The sequence below is a fragment of the Bactrocera oleae genome, chromosome 6 (genome assembly GCF_042242935.1).
Source record: "Bactrocera oleae isolate idBacOlea1 chromosome 6, idBacOlea1, whole genome shotgun sequence".
Taxonomy (NCBI): domain Eukaryota; kingdom Metazoa; phylum Arthropoda; class Insecta; order Diptera; family Tephritidae; genus Bactrocera; species Bactrocera oleae.
In genome coordinates this window covers 28,364,618-28,384,689 of record NC_091540.1, presented here as the reverse complement: position 1 = coordinate 28,384,689, position 20,072 = coordinate 28,364,618, and the positions used below count along the sequence as shown (strand labels likewise).

The window sequence follows — 20,072 nt, the reverse complement described above, 5'->3', positions numbered from 1 at the left end:
CGTCAGCATACCCAATTATTTTTACTTCTGTCGGCATTGGAAGGCGAAGGATTCCGTCATATAATATGTTCCATAGAAGTGGACCCAGTACCGATCTTTGTGGTACTCCACCAGTCACTTTGTACCGCTTGACACCGTCATCTGTGTCATATAGCAACACTCTATTGTATAAATAACTTTTAATAATTCGCCGGAGATACAATGGCATTTTAAGGGTCTCTAAAGCTTGAGTTATGTGGTCCCAACACGCAGAGCTGAACGCATTTTTAACATCCAAGGTAACGACTGCACAGTATTCCTTGGAGCCATACAACACCTAGTGCCCTCAACAGCTTTGCCTGCTATTTCGGTCAGTTTTTTATCGCGTCAATTGTCGAGCGTTTTCTGCGAAAACCGTATTGATAGTCAGATAGGCCCGCTACTTCTTCAAGGTGTTTTTCTATCCGATCACATATGATCCGTTCAAAGATCTTACCACTGGTATCGATAATACAAAGTGGCCTGTACGAACTTGGGTTTCCTGGTGGCTTGTAGGTTTTGATAGCAGAACCAAACGTTGTCGTTTCCAAATATTCGGAAAAACTCCATCCCGCAGACACTTATTGAAAAGTTCTGTGAAGTATTTAGTTTTGACCTTTATAGCTGTTTTTAAGGCTCCGTTTGGAATGCCATCCAAGCCAGGCGCTTTTGCATTACCAAAACGATCCGATGCTTGCACTACCTCATTGTCATCGACTGGTAAAAAAACGGGGCGTTCTAGGTTGTCAGAGGGTTGTTCCCCCCTTGCTTGCGTTTGTTGTGCTGGAAACAGGGTTTCTACTACAGCCTTTAGTAATACAGGGCAGGTCGGCATTTGCCCTTTATCGCCTCTAATTTTTGACATTACAACCTTATACGCTCCACCCCATGGGTTTTCATCTGCTTTGTCACAGAGTTATTTAAAGCATGTGGATTTGCTTTTCCTAATTGCTGCTTTAAGTTCTTTTCGTTTTCTTTTAAAACTCTCGCGCAGCCGCTCATATTCCACGGTACCTCTACTTCTTTGATATTGTCGCCTAACTCTGTGACAGCTACACCTCAAATCAGCGATTTCGCTATTCCACCAATAGACTGGGTTTCGACGGCGGTCTTGCTTTTTCCTTGTCATAGCAGCATCGCAAGCTCTGCTGAGATGATCAATTAGTAATTTTGCTTGTTTATACGCGTCATTTACGTTGCTTATTTCTTTGTCCAACATGAAGGTAAATACATCTTCGTCCATGGTTTCGTGTTTCCATCCTTTACTTTGTGCTTTTTTCGCCCGCACGCTTCTCCCTTTGCGTTCGTTATTATTGCCAACTTCTATCATTATGGCTTGGTGGTCGCTATGTGTGTACATTTCACACATCTGCCACTTCGTGTTGCCTGATAGGGATCTACTGACAAACGCTATGTCAATTATAGAGCCATATCATTTCTTTTCAAAAGTGTTCTTGGATCCCGTGTTTAGCAGTACCACGTCAAGTAGTGAGACTGCCTCAAGCAAGGCATTTCCAGGTTTATTTGTTTTTCGACTTCCCCACTCCAGAGCCCACGCGTTGAAGTCCTCTGCTATTAGATTTGGTGTTGTTGTTTGAACATCCCTGACTAGGTCGTCAAGAAACTTTTCAAAGTCTGCTAGCGATACGCTTGGTGGCACGTAACAACTATAGATATTTATACCACATACTTTTACTCTTACGTTAAACGATTTACCAAGCAGTGGACTATCTTGCACCGCTTTACCCACCCGGCACCCATATTGCCACTTTTCCTGTGTTAGGGTTACAACCCATGTTCCTGCTTTTAGGCTTTTATATTGTTCGCAGATTATAACGACGTCAATTTTTTTTTCATACACCGTTTGTTTCAGCAATTCTTGTGCTGCTTCACAATGGTTAAGGTTAATTTGCAGGCATTTCATTTTCCAATCTTACATGCTGCTATGTAAACTGGGCATCTTTTACTACCAATTTGGTGGTTTGTATTTGTCCTTCCAGCGTTTTTGCAGGATATACAGAAAGGTTCCTTGCTACAGCTTTTAGCAAAGTGCCCCTTTGCTCCGCACTTAATACAGCATCCGCTCCTGTCTTCTGGGTTAGTGCATCTTTTGGCTACGTGCCCACATTCCAGACATCTGAAACATTTTTTAAGGTTTGACCTTTCCCGGATTCTGCACACAACCCACCCAACTTTCATCTTTCCCACATCTAATAGTTGCGATGCTTCTCGCACCGGAAGACTTAAAGTTGCGGTTTGTGTTCCTGCATACGCTTTCCTTATGCTCTTGATGGAATTTTCACCGAGTTTGAGTTGCTTGAACTGCGAATTAATAGCTTGGGCTATATCGTCTTTTGTGGTGACATCACTTAAGTCCCGGATTTCTAATAATTTAGTGTGCGTTAGCACTTTAATTTCCGCCTTATTGCCCAGCACTTTGCATATTTCCTCCTTGTACTCATCGGCACTCCTTTTTTTTACTCTCATTAGCTCAAGCAAGATCTCTCCTTTGGCTGTCTTTCGTATTCGTGACACATTTTCACCCAATTGATGCAAAGTGTCATCTTTTTTTACCGCCTTGAGGATATCACTGTAAGACATGTCACCGGTTTTTTCGATTAACAGGGCATCCGGTTTCGGTGGGGGCCTGTGGTTGGTCTTACTCTTTTCATTGCTCTTCTCCTTGGTTTTTTTCCCTTTGTATTTAACAGTAACCCAATTTTGTTTTCTTGGCGTTTTTGTTTTTTTCTCATGACAGGGGCTAATGCCATCCTTTTTCCTTCCTCGTTTGTCGACTCCACTCCATGGGATACTTTACTTTTCTTTGGGGGAGTTTTCCGATAATTTTGTGTCTCCTCACGGATTCTCTTTAGTGTTGCTTCTGCAACCACTTTAGCGAGAGTGGGAGTTTGATCGGCCTTCTTTGCATTGATGTTTTGCTCTTGTGCTCGTGCATACAATCTCGAAATAGCACTTAAGAGCTCCTTCATACCATTGTTTATTGAGCGTTGAGGAGGACGCATCAAACTTACCAGCTTGTTTATGTTATCCCTTAACTCTGCATATAATCTCTACCAGAGTTCACTATTTCCACAGGAGGCGTACTTCCTTGTTGCAATGTTGGCGGGGACGATCTTGCTCATGCAGGTCTTCCCATTAAGGTTGCCTTTTCTGGGGTCCGGGCTATTTTCGAACCACGTTTAAAGGGGTCTACTGCTGCGCTTTCTATGTTGCTTGTGGCATTATCTGATACGCTGGCCAAGTGTGCCACCAACGTATCATTGCAGTCGCTGGATACCGACGGCCGGGAGCCTGCTTGCTCACCCCCTAAAACCGCCGGCACTGGGCATTTTACACCCTGCACCGTAACTTTACTTTCTGTTTTACTTGTCATGGCTTATTTTCTGGGACCCTACCCATATCATTTTATACCTACTGACAGGTAACGATTTCAGCCGCTCTTAATCTGGGGACAGACGCTGCCCATTGAGCCGCAGAATTTGAGTCAGACGCTCCCTTTTTTTGTTTTTTAGGCACTTAGTTATGGGTGGTGTCATTTCACCCCATCACATAGACTTCATCGGGTATATATAGCCTTTTAAGCTACACCCTCCATCTCTGCTGCTTTGGTCGGGGACTGCTTATTGGGATATTCGCAGCTAACCTACATATCTGGAGGCCGTTCAGCTATCCGCCACCTGCTGACCCCCACAGTAGCTTAAGCTAGCCTTGTGAACGTGTGTATGTACAAGTGTGTATGTGTATGACTGTGCACGCGTGATATTTTTCGGCGTGAGAGAAGAGTGTGGAGAAAAATAAAAATTGTAATACGCAGGTATCGTTTTTGGTTTTTTTATTGTTCATTTTGTCACTGCACTTGGTTTTTTTTCCTATAAATGCAACGGTTCTTTTGTTTTCACTGTTTGTTCATTTATGTGTTTTTTTGTTTTGTTCACCTTGTCACTGGAGAAAAATAAAAATTGTAATACGCAGGTATCGTTTTTGGTTTTTTTTTGTTCACTTTGTCACTGCACTTGGTTTTTTTCCAATAAATGCAACGGTTCTTTTTTTTCACTGTTTGTTCATTTATGTGTTTTTTTTTGTTGTCACTGCACTTATTTTTTTTTTTTGTACACTTTGTCACTGCACCGGTTCTTTTTTTTAATTTTTTATTTTATGTTTTGTACCCCATAGTGCCGTCCACTAGGGCTCGAAGGACCATATTAAATTAGTTAATAAATCAATTTTGATTTCACTCACCGTTCGTACAAAGAAAGAAAGCGAAGTGAAGTGGCGGGTGCTCGAAGAGAGAGATGTGGTCATAACCGGATCGAATGCTAAAACACCAGCGGGCTCCTTCTTCTAGTCCCTTATATATTGTTGTCTTAATGGTGGTGTGATCGTGGTTAAGTTGTATTTGTGTGCGTGTTGGTCCATGGTGTAGTGATGTGGAATGTATGATATGTAGGTGTGGAATGTATAGTAAGTAGATGTGGTGATGTGATTGTGAATTGGTGTGTTGTGACAGTGTCTTATGGTGAGGTGGGATTGAGTGGTCATTTAGCCAACAATATATTTCAATATGGAAACAGTCTTTTATAATTCCTTTGCATAAAAGTGGATTTAAGTCCAACATTGAAAACTATAGATGTATCGCAAATCTATCAGTTATACCTAAACTTTTTGACGCTAACATCACTGCCCATATAACCTTTCCGATTTCTCCGTTAATTTCCTCATCTCAGCATGGATTTCGTAGAGGAAAATCAAGTCTAATAAACTTGAATTTGTAAACCATGTATCATTGGGTTTTAGCGAACATAAGCATACGGATGTTATGTACACAGACGTTAGCAAAGCTTTCGGTAAAGTAAATCTTTCGATTTTTATACATAAACTTGATCTGCTGGGCTTTCAGCCAAGATTTCTTAAATGGTATATAAAAGCTTCTTATCTTTATAATAGAACACAACGAGTGATATTTGAGGATACTCCTTTAGATACAATTAATGTATCTTCAGGTGTTCCGCAAGGTAGTCATCTTGGCCTGATTCTATTCTTGTTGTTTATTAACGATATCTCTTCAGTAATAGAATTCTCAAAAATTTTATTATACGCTGACAACGTAAAGCCTTTTAAATCATACACTTTAACTGAGGAAAGGTGTCTGTTGCAAGCCTAGTCGTAGATTTTACGGTTAAAATCCTGTAGATCAAATTTCGAACTAAACGAACCATTCCGCCGTATATGCCTTGATTTTAATTCTCATTCCTTTTCTGACTCGACTAATTCCGTACGTATGCGGATTGCGCCCCTCACATCGGTTGGGCGGGAGGAGCGCACTCGTCGGGTTATTATATTATATAATACTAAATATATATCTAGCATGCAATTAGTCTCCGCATGAGGCCCAACGAACCCCAGTCATCTAACACCCTTCTCCCTATGGTCCAACCCCGTCGAAACAGCTCGTTTCCTGGGCCTCCCGTGAGATGACCTCGACGACAACCAAACTGAAACTTACCACTCAAGCGGCGATTAGATAACCGTTACAACAACAACAGGAAAAAGTTTTAGAATTATTACAGTAGTTTGACATGAAAAATTCTGCAAACATATTAGATATGTGATTTTCACGTGACATGATTTGTATTTCATCTCGGTTTGGAGTTAACGAAATCATAAAACAATTTTAGATTATTTTTTACCTTATATAAGTAAATGTTATAAAATTTTTGGCTTAGGTCTAAATACAGAATATTTAGAATAGTCGACAAGTGACAAGTTTATAAATAAAGTAATACCTGAAAATATGTATCTTTAATTCATGAAGTTATAGTTTCTTTCCTTTTTATTCGATTCCAATTTTCAAAAAAATATCCCCAGATTAACAGATTAAGTGAAATTTTAATTTTATTCAAGGCGGAGGTGCTAAAATATAATTATACATATATTTTATTTACACCACTACAAAAACAGTAAATTTAAAAAAATTAAATGTTAATGTTTTGAGTCATATGTATGTACTTGTATGTATGTATACTAGTTTCAACGTAAATTATTTAAATCTGAAAATTATATTTGTTTTGAAAGCGTAATTAGGAATATAATAATAATAATAGTTAAAAGTGTTCACTTACCGCATTACAGTTCGTAATTTTTGGTGAATACGATTGGTCGTTGATTAGGTTTAAGCCTATGTTATTGTGACTGTGTGGAGTGCCATAAAATATTGGATCAAGATTATTTAATGGAGTAATTGGATTTTCAAGCTGAAAAAAAATTAACGTTAATTTATTCATTAATATAATATTTAAATAAAAAATTTTAGATTAGAACTAAACAGCGATAAATAAATATTTAAAAACAAACCGTTAATTCGCTATTATTTCAATGTTTATGAAAAAATAGTATTTCATTAGTTTTATATCTAACAGGTAATTTCAGGTGCAGCCGAAAGTTGCAGTCTCGTATTAAAATAAAAAACAATAGACGTGAGAAAATGTTCGAGTGTCTGAAAATCGTTATATTAAATAAGTGTAATCAAACATTAGTTATTAGCTGAAACAGCAAATACAAAATATTAAAATTCATATCAGTAGGATAGGAACCAAATATTACATGCTGTAAAGAAGTAAGGAAGGAAAACAACTTGCAAGAATCAAAGCCCGGGAAATTTCTTCAGGTGTTGGTAAAACCTTATATTAAACAAGTAAGGAAGGGCTAAGTTCGGATGTAACCGAACATTTTATACTCTCACAAAGTCAAATGGTATACTCGTTTGAGATTTCTTTATATGTTTTAATAATTTTAAGTAGAAACAGTTGCCTCAGTTATTTACAGCCATAGTGAAATTAATTACAACAATTTGTAAACTAAATTTACTAATACACAACTGTATTGAGGAGTATAAAAAGAAATCCTTTTTTGACAATGAATAAAATTTTTTATTTATTACATCGAGATTATTATATATATTTACCTTAAAAACAATAAATATTAACAACTTTAAAAATTATATTAATTTGTATATAATATTTACAATATTAAACATACATTCTATTGTATATCTATCTATATTATATGCTTATACATATATCCAAATTATATTTCTTTACTCCTTATACTATTTAATTTCTGTCATATGTTTATACAATGTTTTATATATTAACAAATTATACATATAATTTAAATTTTCTTAAGTAACTTATTTACATATTTTTCTTATTGTCTTAAAAACTACTGAAAAAATTGCTATACCATTCTAATTCGATTATATTTAAAAAAAAATTAAGAACTATTGTAGTTTAAATTTCCAAAAATTAGCACATATTGATTGCATAACTCAGAAGTAAGGACTTCCTGAAGTTCTGATGTTCGGGAAATCAAAAAATTTAAACTTGTTGTCAGAGCTTTATTTGTGTTCAATTCACTCAGTTCCATAAATACTGGATCCGATTCCGAAAATTTGTTAGGAGGAATTAAATGTACTATGATGAATAGATCTTCTTCAGTGGTAGCTCGACTACAAGCGACAAGTATTGAAGAACTAGGCATTCTGGGTCGAGTATGAACTACAACTTTATTATATGGCACCCTGACTTTTATGAATAGTTATTCCCTTAGCCGGAAGAACTGGATCTGATTTCTTTCAATTGAAACTTGTTCATTTCTTTAATATTGAAAAAATTTTAGAACCTTTTCAATCGGTGTCCAGGAACTTTCTAGAGGATGAGGCTTTTTTGATCGTGCTATCAAACCAACAGAAGGTTCCAAAAATTTATTTCACAAATTTATTTCCGAAAATTTGTTCATTTGACGGAGGTTTTTAGTGTCAAGAGCATACGGCAGTCCTTGCGTTTCAGAAGTCTTGAAAAGTTTAATTCTTTCCAAAATATTCACATTTTCACTTATACCAATTCTCAACCACCCCTTAACTGAGTCTTTTGCAGTTGAAACGATAGCTTCAATTGGGATTCAACTGAGCAGAATTGCATTGAAATTATTTGTCTGTTCATTGCACCAAAATAAATGTATGGCACCATCGGGAACTTTCTCGAACTTAACTACTCGAGCTTTAATGAGTGATATGTCCTCATTTGTCATAGTACGAGATGCCATACGGTTTAATGCAATTGCAAAGGCCTGATCCTCCCGTTTTCTTATTATATCTGTTAATTCAAAGTATTTAAGTAACTCCCACAAAGGGGAAACACCTAAAGTTGGTATGTATGCATCATTGGAATTAGGAGAGAATATTCACCTATCTAACAGGTGAGAGTTGCTTCAAATCACCAAACACTATGACCGGTATACCACCGAAAGGGCTGTCTGTTTTTATGATTTGTTTTAATCTCGCATTAACAGAGCTAAACAAACTAGCACCTATCATCGATACTTCATCAATTATGACCAATTTTAAATCGATAAGTCTGGAATACAATAAATTACCTGTGTCATTGCTAAGTGGCCTCAACTCTCTATTCAACTGATTAATAGGTAAAGAGAATATTGAATGAAGGCTCATTCCACCTATTCCGAATGCAGCTTTAAACCTAGGTGCGCAAAGAAGAACTTTTAAGGAACTTGGATTTGATCCAGGTGTAGAATTGTAATGATGGTTAAGAGCTTGATATATTGCAGATATCAAACGACTCTTTCTTACTCCTGCACCGCCGCCAATGAACTCAAAAAATGGGCGATTTGTTTTAAGCTGGTGCATCAAATGTGTTAAATAGGTTCTTTGCTTAGTATTTAGACTTTGAACTAAAGAAAATAATTCCCCAACTGATATTAAACGGGTAGTTTATTAAGTTTAATATTGCAATCAGATTCAGTGCCATTATCTGTTCACCATGCAAGTCTAGCAAATTTATATTTGGGTTTATTTTTGGAACCGCCAACACAAATTCCACGATAGGGAGCACCTTCCTGGCCAAACCTTCTATACCGAATTATACAATTATACACGTCTTTAAGAAGCATGACAACCAGGCTTTCTGGTAAATTATTGTCTTCCCTCTCTTCTTCTTCATGATCACTGTATTGTGCTCTTCTACTATATTTAAAATATTTATAACTAGATGAAAAATCAGCTAAACAAAGAGTTTCTAACTGATCGGATCTTTGAGCATAACGGTCTAAAATAGCGGCTACGAATATTTCAGTCGAACCTGAAGGCAAGTCCTGAAGTTCTGCTCTAGGTTTTACCATTCGAACACGTTCCTTAGGTCGAGAAGTATTTATAAATACCGAAAGATGGAGCCCAATGCATCAATATACTGCTTCTTGTGCTGCTATTTCTGTACGTGATATAAATTTGTGACCTATATGTTTATGAACAGCAAGCATATGCATCCAGTATAAACTGGATATCCATATTTGCCCTATGGAGTTCCAAAATCAGAAGATTTTAAGCGTTTATAAAACTGTTGTCCTCTTATTTCCCTATTACAAAACCGACTGTGGTTATGCTTTTGATGACCCAAATAATTTTCTAAGTGGCTGACCGAACCATCTATAGAAATATAATTGTCAATCAAACTAATGACATCAGGAAATGTCTGAGGATCTTGAAGGTTGATCTTGGGAGCATTATAAAGCCAATACATGACATGTACATGCGGGGAACTTCTCTGTTGAAACTCCACTCTCCAGTAGTAATTTGTGACAAAATACTCTCCAAAAATGCCCGCATTATCTTTAAAAGGCTTAAGAATTTGTCGATAGCGGTGGTCAAAATATCTAGCAGAAATAACCGCATCTGACCGAATTAAGCGATATCTATCTTGGACTGTTAAAATATTGGCTTTCTCTACCGAAATATCTTTAAAATCAAAAGTTTTAGAGAGGATGACCAAAAGCTCAACCCATTGAGATTTTGCAGCCAATAAAGTGATAAAGGTTGGAAGCCCAAAATTGGCAACAACAAACAAAGTTTCCGTTTAATAGATTTTGGCCCGTAACTCGGTTGCGACCTCAAAACTTTCTAGGGCAATTGCATGTACTAATCCTGAATTCCTAACAATCTCATTTTTACAAGTAGCACAAAAATTGTGATTTTCATCTTCTGAAGGAAATTTTTGCATTAAAAAGAAGGCAGATGCAGCATTCGGGTGACCTTGCGCAATAGTTTCGAAATTTAATTTGTGAACTTGGTGTGAAACCCATAAATCGCCACGCAAATTCATATTTCAGTAGGGCCCTTCTTTATATTTTGGAAATAAATGTTTTTGAATCTGTTAAATTGACACTATAATCAGTTTCTATAACATTATTTTCTCTCGTTAATCGTATGCATTGGGACAGCCTTTCGTTTTCAATTTGCCTACTGACCAGGTTATCTCTATAAAGGCGAACTTGACTTTGTCTAAGACGTTTCTTCCCTCATACCCCTCCTGCTAAGCTGTCGACGTTGTCTTTCTCTATCACGCTCCTTTCTCCTTATTTCAGGATTTCTTCTTGCATATTCTCTTAGCATTTGATCACGAATGCGCTCTAAATTCCTATACTCACGATAAATGGCTTACCAAACTATATAAAATTCCGTCCGTCCGGGTGTGAAAAGTTGGATCCTAGGTGCTGATCTCTTTCACTGTAATTGAGTCCTGGCTATGACTCCTTTTCTGTTCGGTGTATAGGTACTTTGGTTGAATATACTGGTGTAAATGTGTGCACATACAAGTATGTATGTATAGTAATATTTTAAACGCTATATAAGTGATACACTGAAATTTATATACATGAGTAGATTTTCTTCTTTCTGTCTTAATATCTAAACCTTACATAAGCTGCCAACGGCGCTGGGTAAATCCCAAAAAGTACTTAACTGTAATTTTCTTGAGTTTACATGACCTTCATATTAAAATGTGTCGCAAAACTGAAATAATAGACAGTAGCATTTAAACCGATAGGGTCGCAGTTTATCTGTTAGCAAATTGTTTAAATGAGCTAAGCCTCAGTAACTAAACACACCACTCTATTCGGCAAAAATCCCACGCAAATTAAGTATAGAATTGTTCATGGCCCTCCGAGCCTTAACGAAATGCACTATAATTTACGTCCAAGACACAAAAATTTTAAAAACAGTGGTGACAAAAAACAAAAATAAATTAAAAAGGCGAGATACACTACACAAGCTTAAACACAAACCTACCAAAGGTATAGTGAAGTGCAGTGGCAAACAAAATAATATATATAAACGTATACAAAACTACTTAGGAAGAGTGCAGTGACGCAAAAACCTATATACATGTAGATATATGTACATAAAAGGTGTGTGTCAACCAAAACAAATAAATACAAAAGGTTTTGACAAACTAACTCATAAATCGGGCGCGAAACCGACAAACTTCAAACAAAAAGCTAGATACACAAATCGGGCGCGAAATACCAAAACAACAAAACATACATAAATACCAACAACTTAAACGGGAGCGAATTTAAAACAAACGATAATAATTAAAAACAACACTCACTAAAACCAGGCACAACTGAAAGCGGAGGAAAAGAAATTGACAACAAAGGAATACACACACGTACATATATATTATCCCCTCAAAAAACCCTTGAGAAAAAATAAAGTGAGTCGTATCGTTTCGTATTCTTTTATTTTATCATGCATTAATGTACATACGTAAAAATTGCAGTTTTATATTTATATATAGAACCTATAATAATAAATACGTTCACCAAACTACAACAGTTCGGTAAAATATACATGCATATATACACCAACATATAAATGTAGTATATAATATATATTGTAATATATATATATATATGTATAATAAAAAATAAAAAAATTTTCCATTATGGTAAATTGAAATATAATGTCCTTAATTTTATTTTTTATTAAAACACAAACGAACAATCAACAATCTCTCAAAAAGGAAAAAAAAATACAATAACATAAGTACATACGCATATGTACATCTTTTCAAAGTCCCTATTGGCATATATCCCGCAATACCCCTTGTAACAAACAAGCAGGATTACGTACAAAAAAAAACTAAAAAACGTATAAAAAAAATCTCTTCAACGAGCTCTCAATTGCATTAGAAAATATACATACATACGCGCAAACAATCCGCAAACAATCTCTTCAACGAGCTCTCAATTTCACGAGCACATAAATATATTCATACAAGTCCGTGTATTAGGGTGTACCTAAATACATCAAGATAAGGACATAAAAAGTATTTTGAAATTAAAAGTGTGATTCTTAATAATTAAATTACGAAAATTAAAATTACACTCAAAAGAAAATATGTAAAATAAAATACAAATTAAAAAATTTATTTCGCAAGTAACTAATTATCTAATCCGAAAAAAAAACTTTTACAAAAAATTTTACATACATAAAAGAGTATTCGGTATTAATTATCATTTATCTCTGCGTTTAAATCAGTTTACACTGAGAAAATTTTAATTAACTTTGACACATATAGTAATAAATAACATAACAAAAATGGTTAATGACGAAAAAAATCAAACTACAGTTCTGAGAGTGACAGGTTAATACGATACTGCACTCGATTTTCATCTTCACCGATTCAAGACAACTCTGAATCGTTATTACAAATAAAAAAGCAAAATCTTAACAATTTGTGGACTCGTCTCCAAGCGGCTCATGACGCCATAGTAGAAACTGAGTCATCAGATCTACCACAAAATTTTAAAACCTCGGCTTTCGTCAATTATGAAAACTGCTTAGACCAGTACAAAGCTACAAAAGCTATGATCTCCGATCAGTTAAAGCTAATAAAAGCTATTGCATCTAATCCACAACCGAGAGTAGAGCTGCCACAAGTACAAAATCAAGAGGCAATTTCAGGCATCCACCTCGAGGTGCCCGCATGTGACACAGAAATATTTCATGGAGGTTATGAAGAATGGCCGTCCTTCCGGGATATGTTTACAGCCGTTTACATCAACCATCCGAAATTATCAAAAGTGCAAAAATTGTATCACCTCCGATACAAAACTAAAGGTCAAGCAGGCGCAATAGTAAAACAGTTCGCACTAAATGACGATAATTTCAATTTGGCTTGGGAAGCTCTAAAAGCAAGATATGAAAATGAAAGAATATTGGTCGATAACCAAGTAACGACACTAATAACCTTGCCTAAGATTCAAAAAGAAACCAGTGAAGAGTTTATAAGACTACAATCCACTGTTTCAAACTGTTTGTCGGTTTTATCGACACAAAATATTCCCACAGACAGCTGGGACCCTATACTGGTAAACATATGCACTGCCGCATTACCAGAAAAATCGTTACTTTTATGGGAGCAATCGCTCTCATCACGAAAAAAATGCCCCACGTGGCTACAAATGAAAGACTTTCTAACTACCCAATACGAAATCGCTGAAAGGGTAGACAAAAAGCTAATTAAAACAAAAAATGTACAACACGACCAAAAAAGAAGCTTCAATAGACCCCAAGCTAGTAGCAAAAATAAATTAAACAGAAGCTTTTACAAGTCTCAATCGTTCACATCCGAACAAAATAATCATACGTCATGCGAACTATGCACGAGAGGGCATAAACTAAAATCTTGCGAGAAGTTTAAAAACTTAAAAGTTAACGAACGAAATAATTTGGTCAGATCAAAAAGACTTTGTACAAATTGCTTGTCGCATGCGCATAAGTATAAAAATTGCAAAAGCAAGTTCAATTGCTTATATTGTCACAAAAGACACCACTCAATGCTTCATTACAGCGAATTTCCCATATCACCCCAAAGAAGCGCTTATACAAAAAGAACCACAGGTTTAGTGGTAACAACTCCCAAAAACCGAAATCCCAAAAATTGCCAAAAGACACCATGTTGCTCAAAGGCACAAAAAACTCAAACGCTACACAGCGAAATACAAAATAGGGTATTACTACCCACAGCAGTCATCTCCATCGAACACCGAGGAGAACTGTTTAAACTTAGGGCCTTAATAGACCAAGGATCACAACGATCTTTCATAGCGTCTAGGGCTCAAAATAGGCTACAACTGCCAACAAAACTAGCCAATTTTGAAATTACGGGAATGGGCGGAAGAGTAGTCCAAAACTCAAATAAAATCTGCCCCATTACCCTAATTTCCCACCAAGCGGATAAGCACATACAAGCAGAAGCTATAGTCTTACCGCAACTTACAAATACGCTTTTCGTTCTGCCTTTTTTTTTGCCAACCCTTTCTGCGATTTTGTACTGGGTAGTTAGGAAATCTTTCAATTGTTGCCACGTGAGGCATTTTCTTCGTGATTAGAGGATTGCTCCCATAGAAGTAATAAATTTTTTTCCCGGAAAATGTTTTCAAGTAAGTACTTGAAATTTTGTTATATATATATATAAAACAAATATAATATACATCCATATATACAATATATCATATGATATATATATATATATCATATTATAGACATATATATAAATTGTAACGGATCTTTCATAGCGTCTAGGGCACAAAATAGGCTAAAACTGCCATCAAAACAATTGAATTTTGAAATTACGGGAATAGGCGGAAGAGTAGTCCAAAACTCAAATAAAATCTGCCCCATTACCCTAATTTCCCCCCAAGCGGATAGGAGAATTAAAGCAGAAGCTATAGTCTTATCGCAGCCAACAAATATGCTTCGAAGCTATCATACAAATAGCAAGCATTGCCAAAAGGTTTGACACCTGAAGCTAGGAGATCCCAATTGCAATACCCCTGCTCAAATAGGTATAATAGTAGGCAGCGACCTTATACCGCAAATAATGCTTGAAGGTGTTGAAAAAATTTCAACGACCCTTCTAGCCCAAAATACTATATTCAGTAGTATTCTAAGTGGATTAGTTTTTGAACCAGTTTCCACATCAACAACTCAAGTTGACGAAAATTCAAAAGAATATCTTAATTCAAAATTAAGGAAATTTCGGGAGTTAGAAAAATGCCCCCTCATATCAATTACAACCCCAAAAGATCAGTATTGTGAAGACTTCCACAAAGCCACAACTACTCCATCAAATAATAGCCGGTACGTCATACCACTACCACTGTATTCCCAATGTTCCAACACTCCACGAATTGGCAGAAAAATAAAATAAAATAAAGTCAGAATTTCCTTTGACATCCCAGTATTAAAAACACATACATATATAACTTTTTGACCCCGCAGGATGGCTTTCGCCAATTATGATACAAGAATTATGCCAAATTAGTATCCACGTATGTAGCATTTCAACCTGGTAAAATATAAACAATCTCGCTGCTCCAATTCCGAATAGCCTGGCTAGAACGACTACCGTGTGCATGAAACACATTCCATCGCACGTACACTCGTCCATGCGCCCCATAATTTTCTAGTATAATAAATTCTCAAATTTATAGAACAACACCAAAAAAAATAAAGGGATCACCATACTCCCAAGGTGATACAGCGGTTCTAGATTTGCAAAAAGCAAACGTCGCATTTATCTAAGCGCCTCTCATATGGGTAGTTTATGGGAATCAGCTATAAAAAGCTTCAAATCGCACTTCAAAAAAGTGAGCGAAAATCACAAATCTCACTCTCGCAAGATCCCTCAAAGGTTTCAAAGTCGCACCCATTCTGGTCATATCTGAGCCAGGCGTGGAGTTGCTAACCTTAATAAGCCGATAGTAAAGAAATATTAAACAAAGAATACAAATAATAATAATATTATTATTATTATTATAAAAGAAACCCGCAAAATAAAGTTACTTACCTTAAAGCACCTACATACATATTAAAATGCATACAAGATATGTTTTTAAAACCAAAGCCGTTTTATACACTACAGATAAATATGGATATAACATTACTCCATCACCACTACTAAGTTCGATTCCGTCCACAAATCAATATAATTTTTTATGTTATCTATTGAATTTCGCTTATGTAAAATACATTATTATTATGTTGCGGAATAAACCAAAATTATTGATACACCGAGACCCTTACTTTTATTATATTAATATTGGATCAGTGGTGTGTGCTCCCACGCAAATTAAGTATAGAATTGCCCTTTTAATACTACACTACTAATATTAATTTCATGCGATTTTTTCTAAGAAATTTGTTTCACTTTAAGAAATTTGTTTACATTGTAGTCCATTATAAGTTCAACATGATGACTGAGCAAATATACCTATCCACTCATTATCACCAAATATTAGAAGAAATATGTGTCGATAAGTCTGGAATACAATAAATTACCTGTGTCATTGCTAAGTGGCCTCAACTCTCTATTCAACTGATTAACAGGTAAAGAGAAGGGTCATTCCACCTATTCCTAATGCAGCTTTAAACCTAAGTGCGCAAAGAAGAACTTTTAAGGAACTTGGATTTGATCCAGGTGTAGAATTGTAATGATGGTTAAAAGCTTGATATATTGCAGATATCAAACGACTCTTTCCTACCCCTGCACCGCCGCCAATGAACTCAAAAAATGGGCGATTTGTTTTTAGCTGGTGCATCAAATGTGTTAAATAGGTTCTTTGCTTAGTATTTAGACTTGGAACTAAAGAAAATAATTCCCCAACTGATATTAAAGGGGTAGTTTATTAAGTTTAATATTGCAATCAGATTCAGTGCCATTATCTGTTGAATCTTCACCATGCAAATCCAGCAAATTTACATTTGGGTTTATTTTTCGAAGTGCCAACACATTTTCCACGATAGGGAGCACCTTCCTGGCCAAACGTTCTATACCGAATTATACAATTATACACGTCTTTAAGAGGCATGACAACCAGGCTTTCTGGTAAATTATTGTCTTCCCTCTCTTCTTCTTCATGATCACTGCCTTGTGCTCTTCTACTAGAATTAAAATATTTATAACTAGATGAAAAATCAGCTAAACAAAGAGTTTCTAACTGATCGGATCTTTGAACATAACGGTCCATAATAGAGGCTACGAATATTTCAGTCGAACCTGAAGGAAAGTTTTAAAGTTCTGCTCTAGGTTTAACCATTCGAACACGTTCCTTAGGTCGAGAAGTATTTATAAATATTTCTGCATTATTTGCTTCCGAAAGATGGAGCCCAATGCATCAATATACTGCTTCTTGTGCTGCTATTTCTGTACCTGATATAAATTTGTGACCTATATGTTTAAGTTTTTGCTTAACAGTATAATTTCCAGCATTTACCTCTGATATAGCTTCATTTACGAGCCTAGAAATTCCCCTGTTATATTTGTTAATATAGTTAATTATATTATATATGAACAGCAAGCATATGCATCCAGTATATATTGGATATCCATATTTGCCCTATGGAGTTCCAAAATCAGAGGATTTTAAGCGTTTATAAAACTGTTGTCCTCTTATTTCCCTAGTACAAAACCGACTGTGGTTATGCTTTTGATAACCCAAATAATTTTCTAAGTGGCTGACCGAACCATCTGTAGAAATATAATTGTCAATTAAATTAATGACATCAGCGAATGTCTGAGGATCTTGAAGGTTGATCCTGGGAGCATTATTAAGCCAATACATGACGTGTACATGCGGGGAACTTCTCTGTTGAAACTCCACTCTCCAGTAGAAATTTGTGACAAAATGCTTTCCAAAAATGCGGGCGTTATCTTTAAAAAGCTGAACAATTTGTCGATAGCGGTAGTCAAAATATCTAGCACAAGTAACCGCGTCTGACCGAATTAAGCGATATCTATCTTGGGCTGCTAAAATATTGGCTTTCTCTACTGAAATATCTTTAGAATCAAAAGTTTTATAGAGGATGACCAAAAGCTCAACCCATTGAGATTTAGCAGCCAATAAAGTGAGCGATTGCCTTTTTTTCCCATCATCGTGTTAAATCAACAACAAAGTTTCCGTAACTCGGTTGCGACCTCAAAACTTTCTAAGGCAATTGCATGTACTAATCCTAATTTCCTAACAATAGCACAAAAATTGTGATTTTCATCTTCTGAAGGAAATTTTTGCATTAAAAAGAAGGCGGATGCAGCATTCGGGTGACCTTGCGCAGTAGTTTCGAAATTTAATTTGCGAACTAGGTGTCAAACCCATAAACCGCCACGCATATATCAGTAGGACCCTTCTCTATATTTTGGAAATAAATGTTTTTGAATCTGTTAAATTGACACTATAATCAGTTTCTATAACATTATTTTCTCTCGTTAATCGGATTCATTGGGACAGCCTTTCGTTTTCAATTTCCCTACTGACCATGTTATCTCTATAAAGGCGAACTTGACTTTGTCTAAGACGTGTCTTCCCTCATACCTCCTGCTAAGCTGTCGACGTTGTGTTTCTCTATCACGCCCCTTTCTCCTTATTTCAGGATTTCTTCTTGCATATTCTCTTAGCATTTGATCACGAATGCGCTCTAAATTCCTATACTCACGATTTCTTCTTTCGGGGTCTTCGCGCCAAGATCTATGACCTCGAATATTCCTTTTTTTTTGCTTTTCAGAACGAGAAAAAAAAATTTGTTCAGAAGACCGTACCTCGAGATTTTTCCACCTGGTTCTATTTAGATTTGTATTGATAAGTTACTCGAACAGACGTACATCGGAATCTAATCTACGATTAGCGTGACTCACGTCACTATCTCTATATAAAGAGTTTGTACGAAGAACTCTCAAACGTCTTCTATTCTGAAGACTACTTAGCAATATACACCTTGTACTTAATCTAGGCATAATTATTAAACAATAATTGGATTACCAAAACATATAAAATACTTATAATTTCATATAATACTTAAAAGATTCCGTCCGTCCGGGTGTGAAAAGTTGGATCCTAGGTGCTGCTCTCTTTCACTGTAATTGAGTCCTTGCTTTGACTCCTTTTCTGTGCGGTGTATAGGTACTTTGGTTGAATATACTGGTGTAAATATGTGTACATATGTATGTATAGTAATAGTTTAAACACTATATAAGTGATACACTGAAATGTGTTTGAAGAAAGCACTTTTTTGGTCAAAAAATCTAAGGTAACTGAAACTACAAACAGTGTACTGATATTTATTATACTCTTCCAACATGTTGCTACAGAGTATAATAGTTTTGTTATGGTATATTTTTGTTCACACAAACAAGAAAACACGAGGATCGATGGTACCTATTTTGAAAGGTCATGAAGGCTAAATTATCTTAATATCTAAACCTTTCATAAGCTGCCAACGGCGCTGGGTAAATCCCAAGAAGTACTTAACTATAATTTTCTTGAGTTTACATGACCTTCATATTAAAATGTGTCGCAAAACTGAAATAATAGACAGCAGCATTTTAACCGATAGGGTCGCAGTTTATCTGTTACCAAATAAAAAGCGTATCTTGCCCCTTTAGTAATACACTACTAACATTTATCACCCGGCCCAGGCACCAGTGAGTGGGAGGCAGGTTCTCTTGTTTGACTAGAATGATATTGTTCACCCTTATATTCCTCGTGCGTTGAAACTATTTATATTGCTCCCAGAATCTTTGTTAAGTTTGTCGCATCCATTGCCATTGTTTCAACTGGTTGCCAGGAATATGTTTGATGTCTGGTTCAGGGACCGCTAGCTAGTAGGACGGAAATTGAGACAGGCCTCTATTCTTACGGCCAGTATCTGCAGCTGACTACACCACATAACCTGCGCACCCACTCAGCGTGTCAAATGATGCTTAGCGGACTTCACAGCATCCTCCTTGGTGTGGCGCACTGGGTGTGATGAAATGCCAATGTGGGCCCAAGTCTGCTAACGATTGCTGATTATTTTCACCCTGCCAGGCTGCGAGATCTTCCTTCAAGAGTCGGTTGGCACCAACAAAGGCTGTACCATTATCACTATATGAATTCCGACAGGGACCGCGTCGGCTGATGAAACGGGTGAGGACATCTAAAAAGACCTGCGCCGATAGGTCACCACCTCAATGTGCTTCATCAATACAGCTGCAAACAGTTTGCTGATGTGTGGGGGCGACTCATAGAAGGTGAAGTCGTCGGTGGAGGACCAGACGAACTTTTTTCCCAGCGTACCCGCTTTGGATGGGTGGTGTTTGGTCCAGCAGCAGTGACACTTCCTGCAAAGGAATCATTGCTGACAT

General features: G+C 36.3%; 1 long non-coding RNA gene across 1 annotated transcript in view; it reads right to left on the bottom strand.

Annotated features, from left to right (window-relative positions):
* Nucleotides 1-5,960: 5,960 nt before the first annotated feature.
* The window catches only part of LOC138857948 (uncharacterized), a 68,350-nt gene continuing 54,238 nt past the window's right edge, over nt 5,961-20,072 (bottom strand). The window contains exons 2-3 of the long non-coding RNA XR_011397179.1: nt 6,159-6,290; nt 5,961-6,086 (exon numbers count right to left, since the gene is read on the bottom strand). This is a non-coding gene — a long non-coding RNA (uncharacterized lncRNA). The remainder of the gene's footprint in view (nt 6,087-6,158; nt 6,291-20,072) is intronic.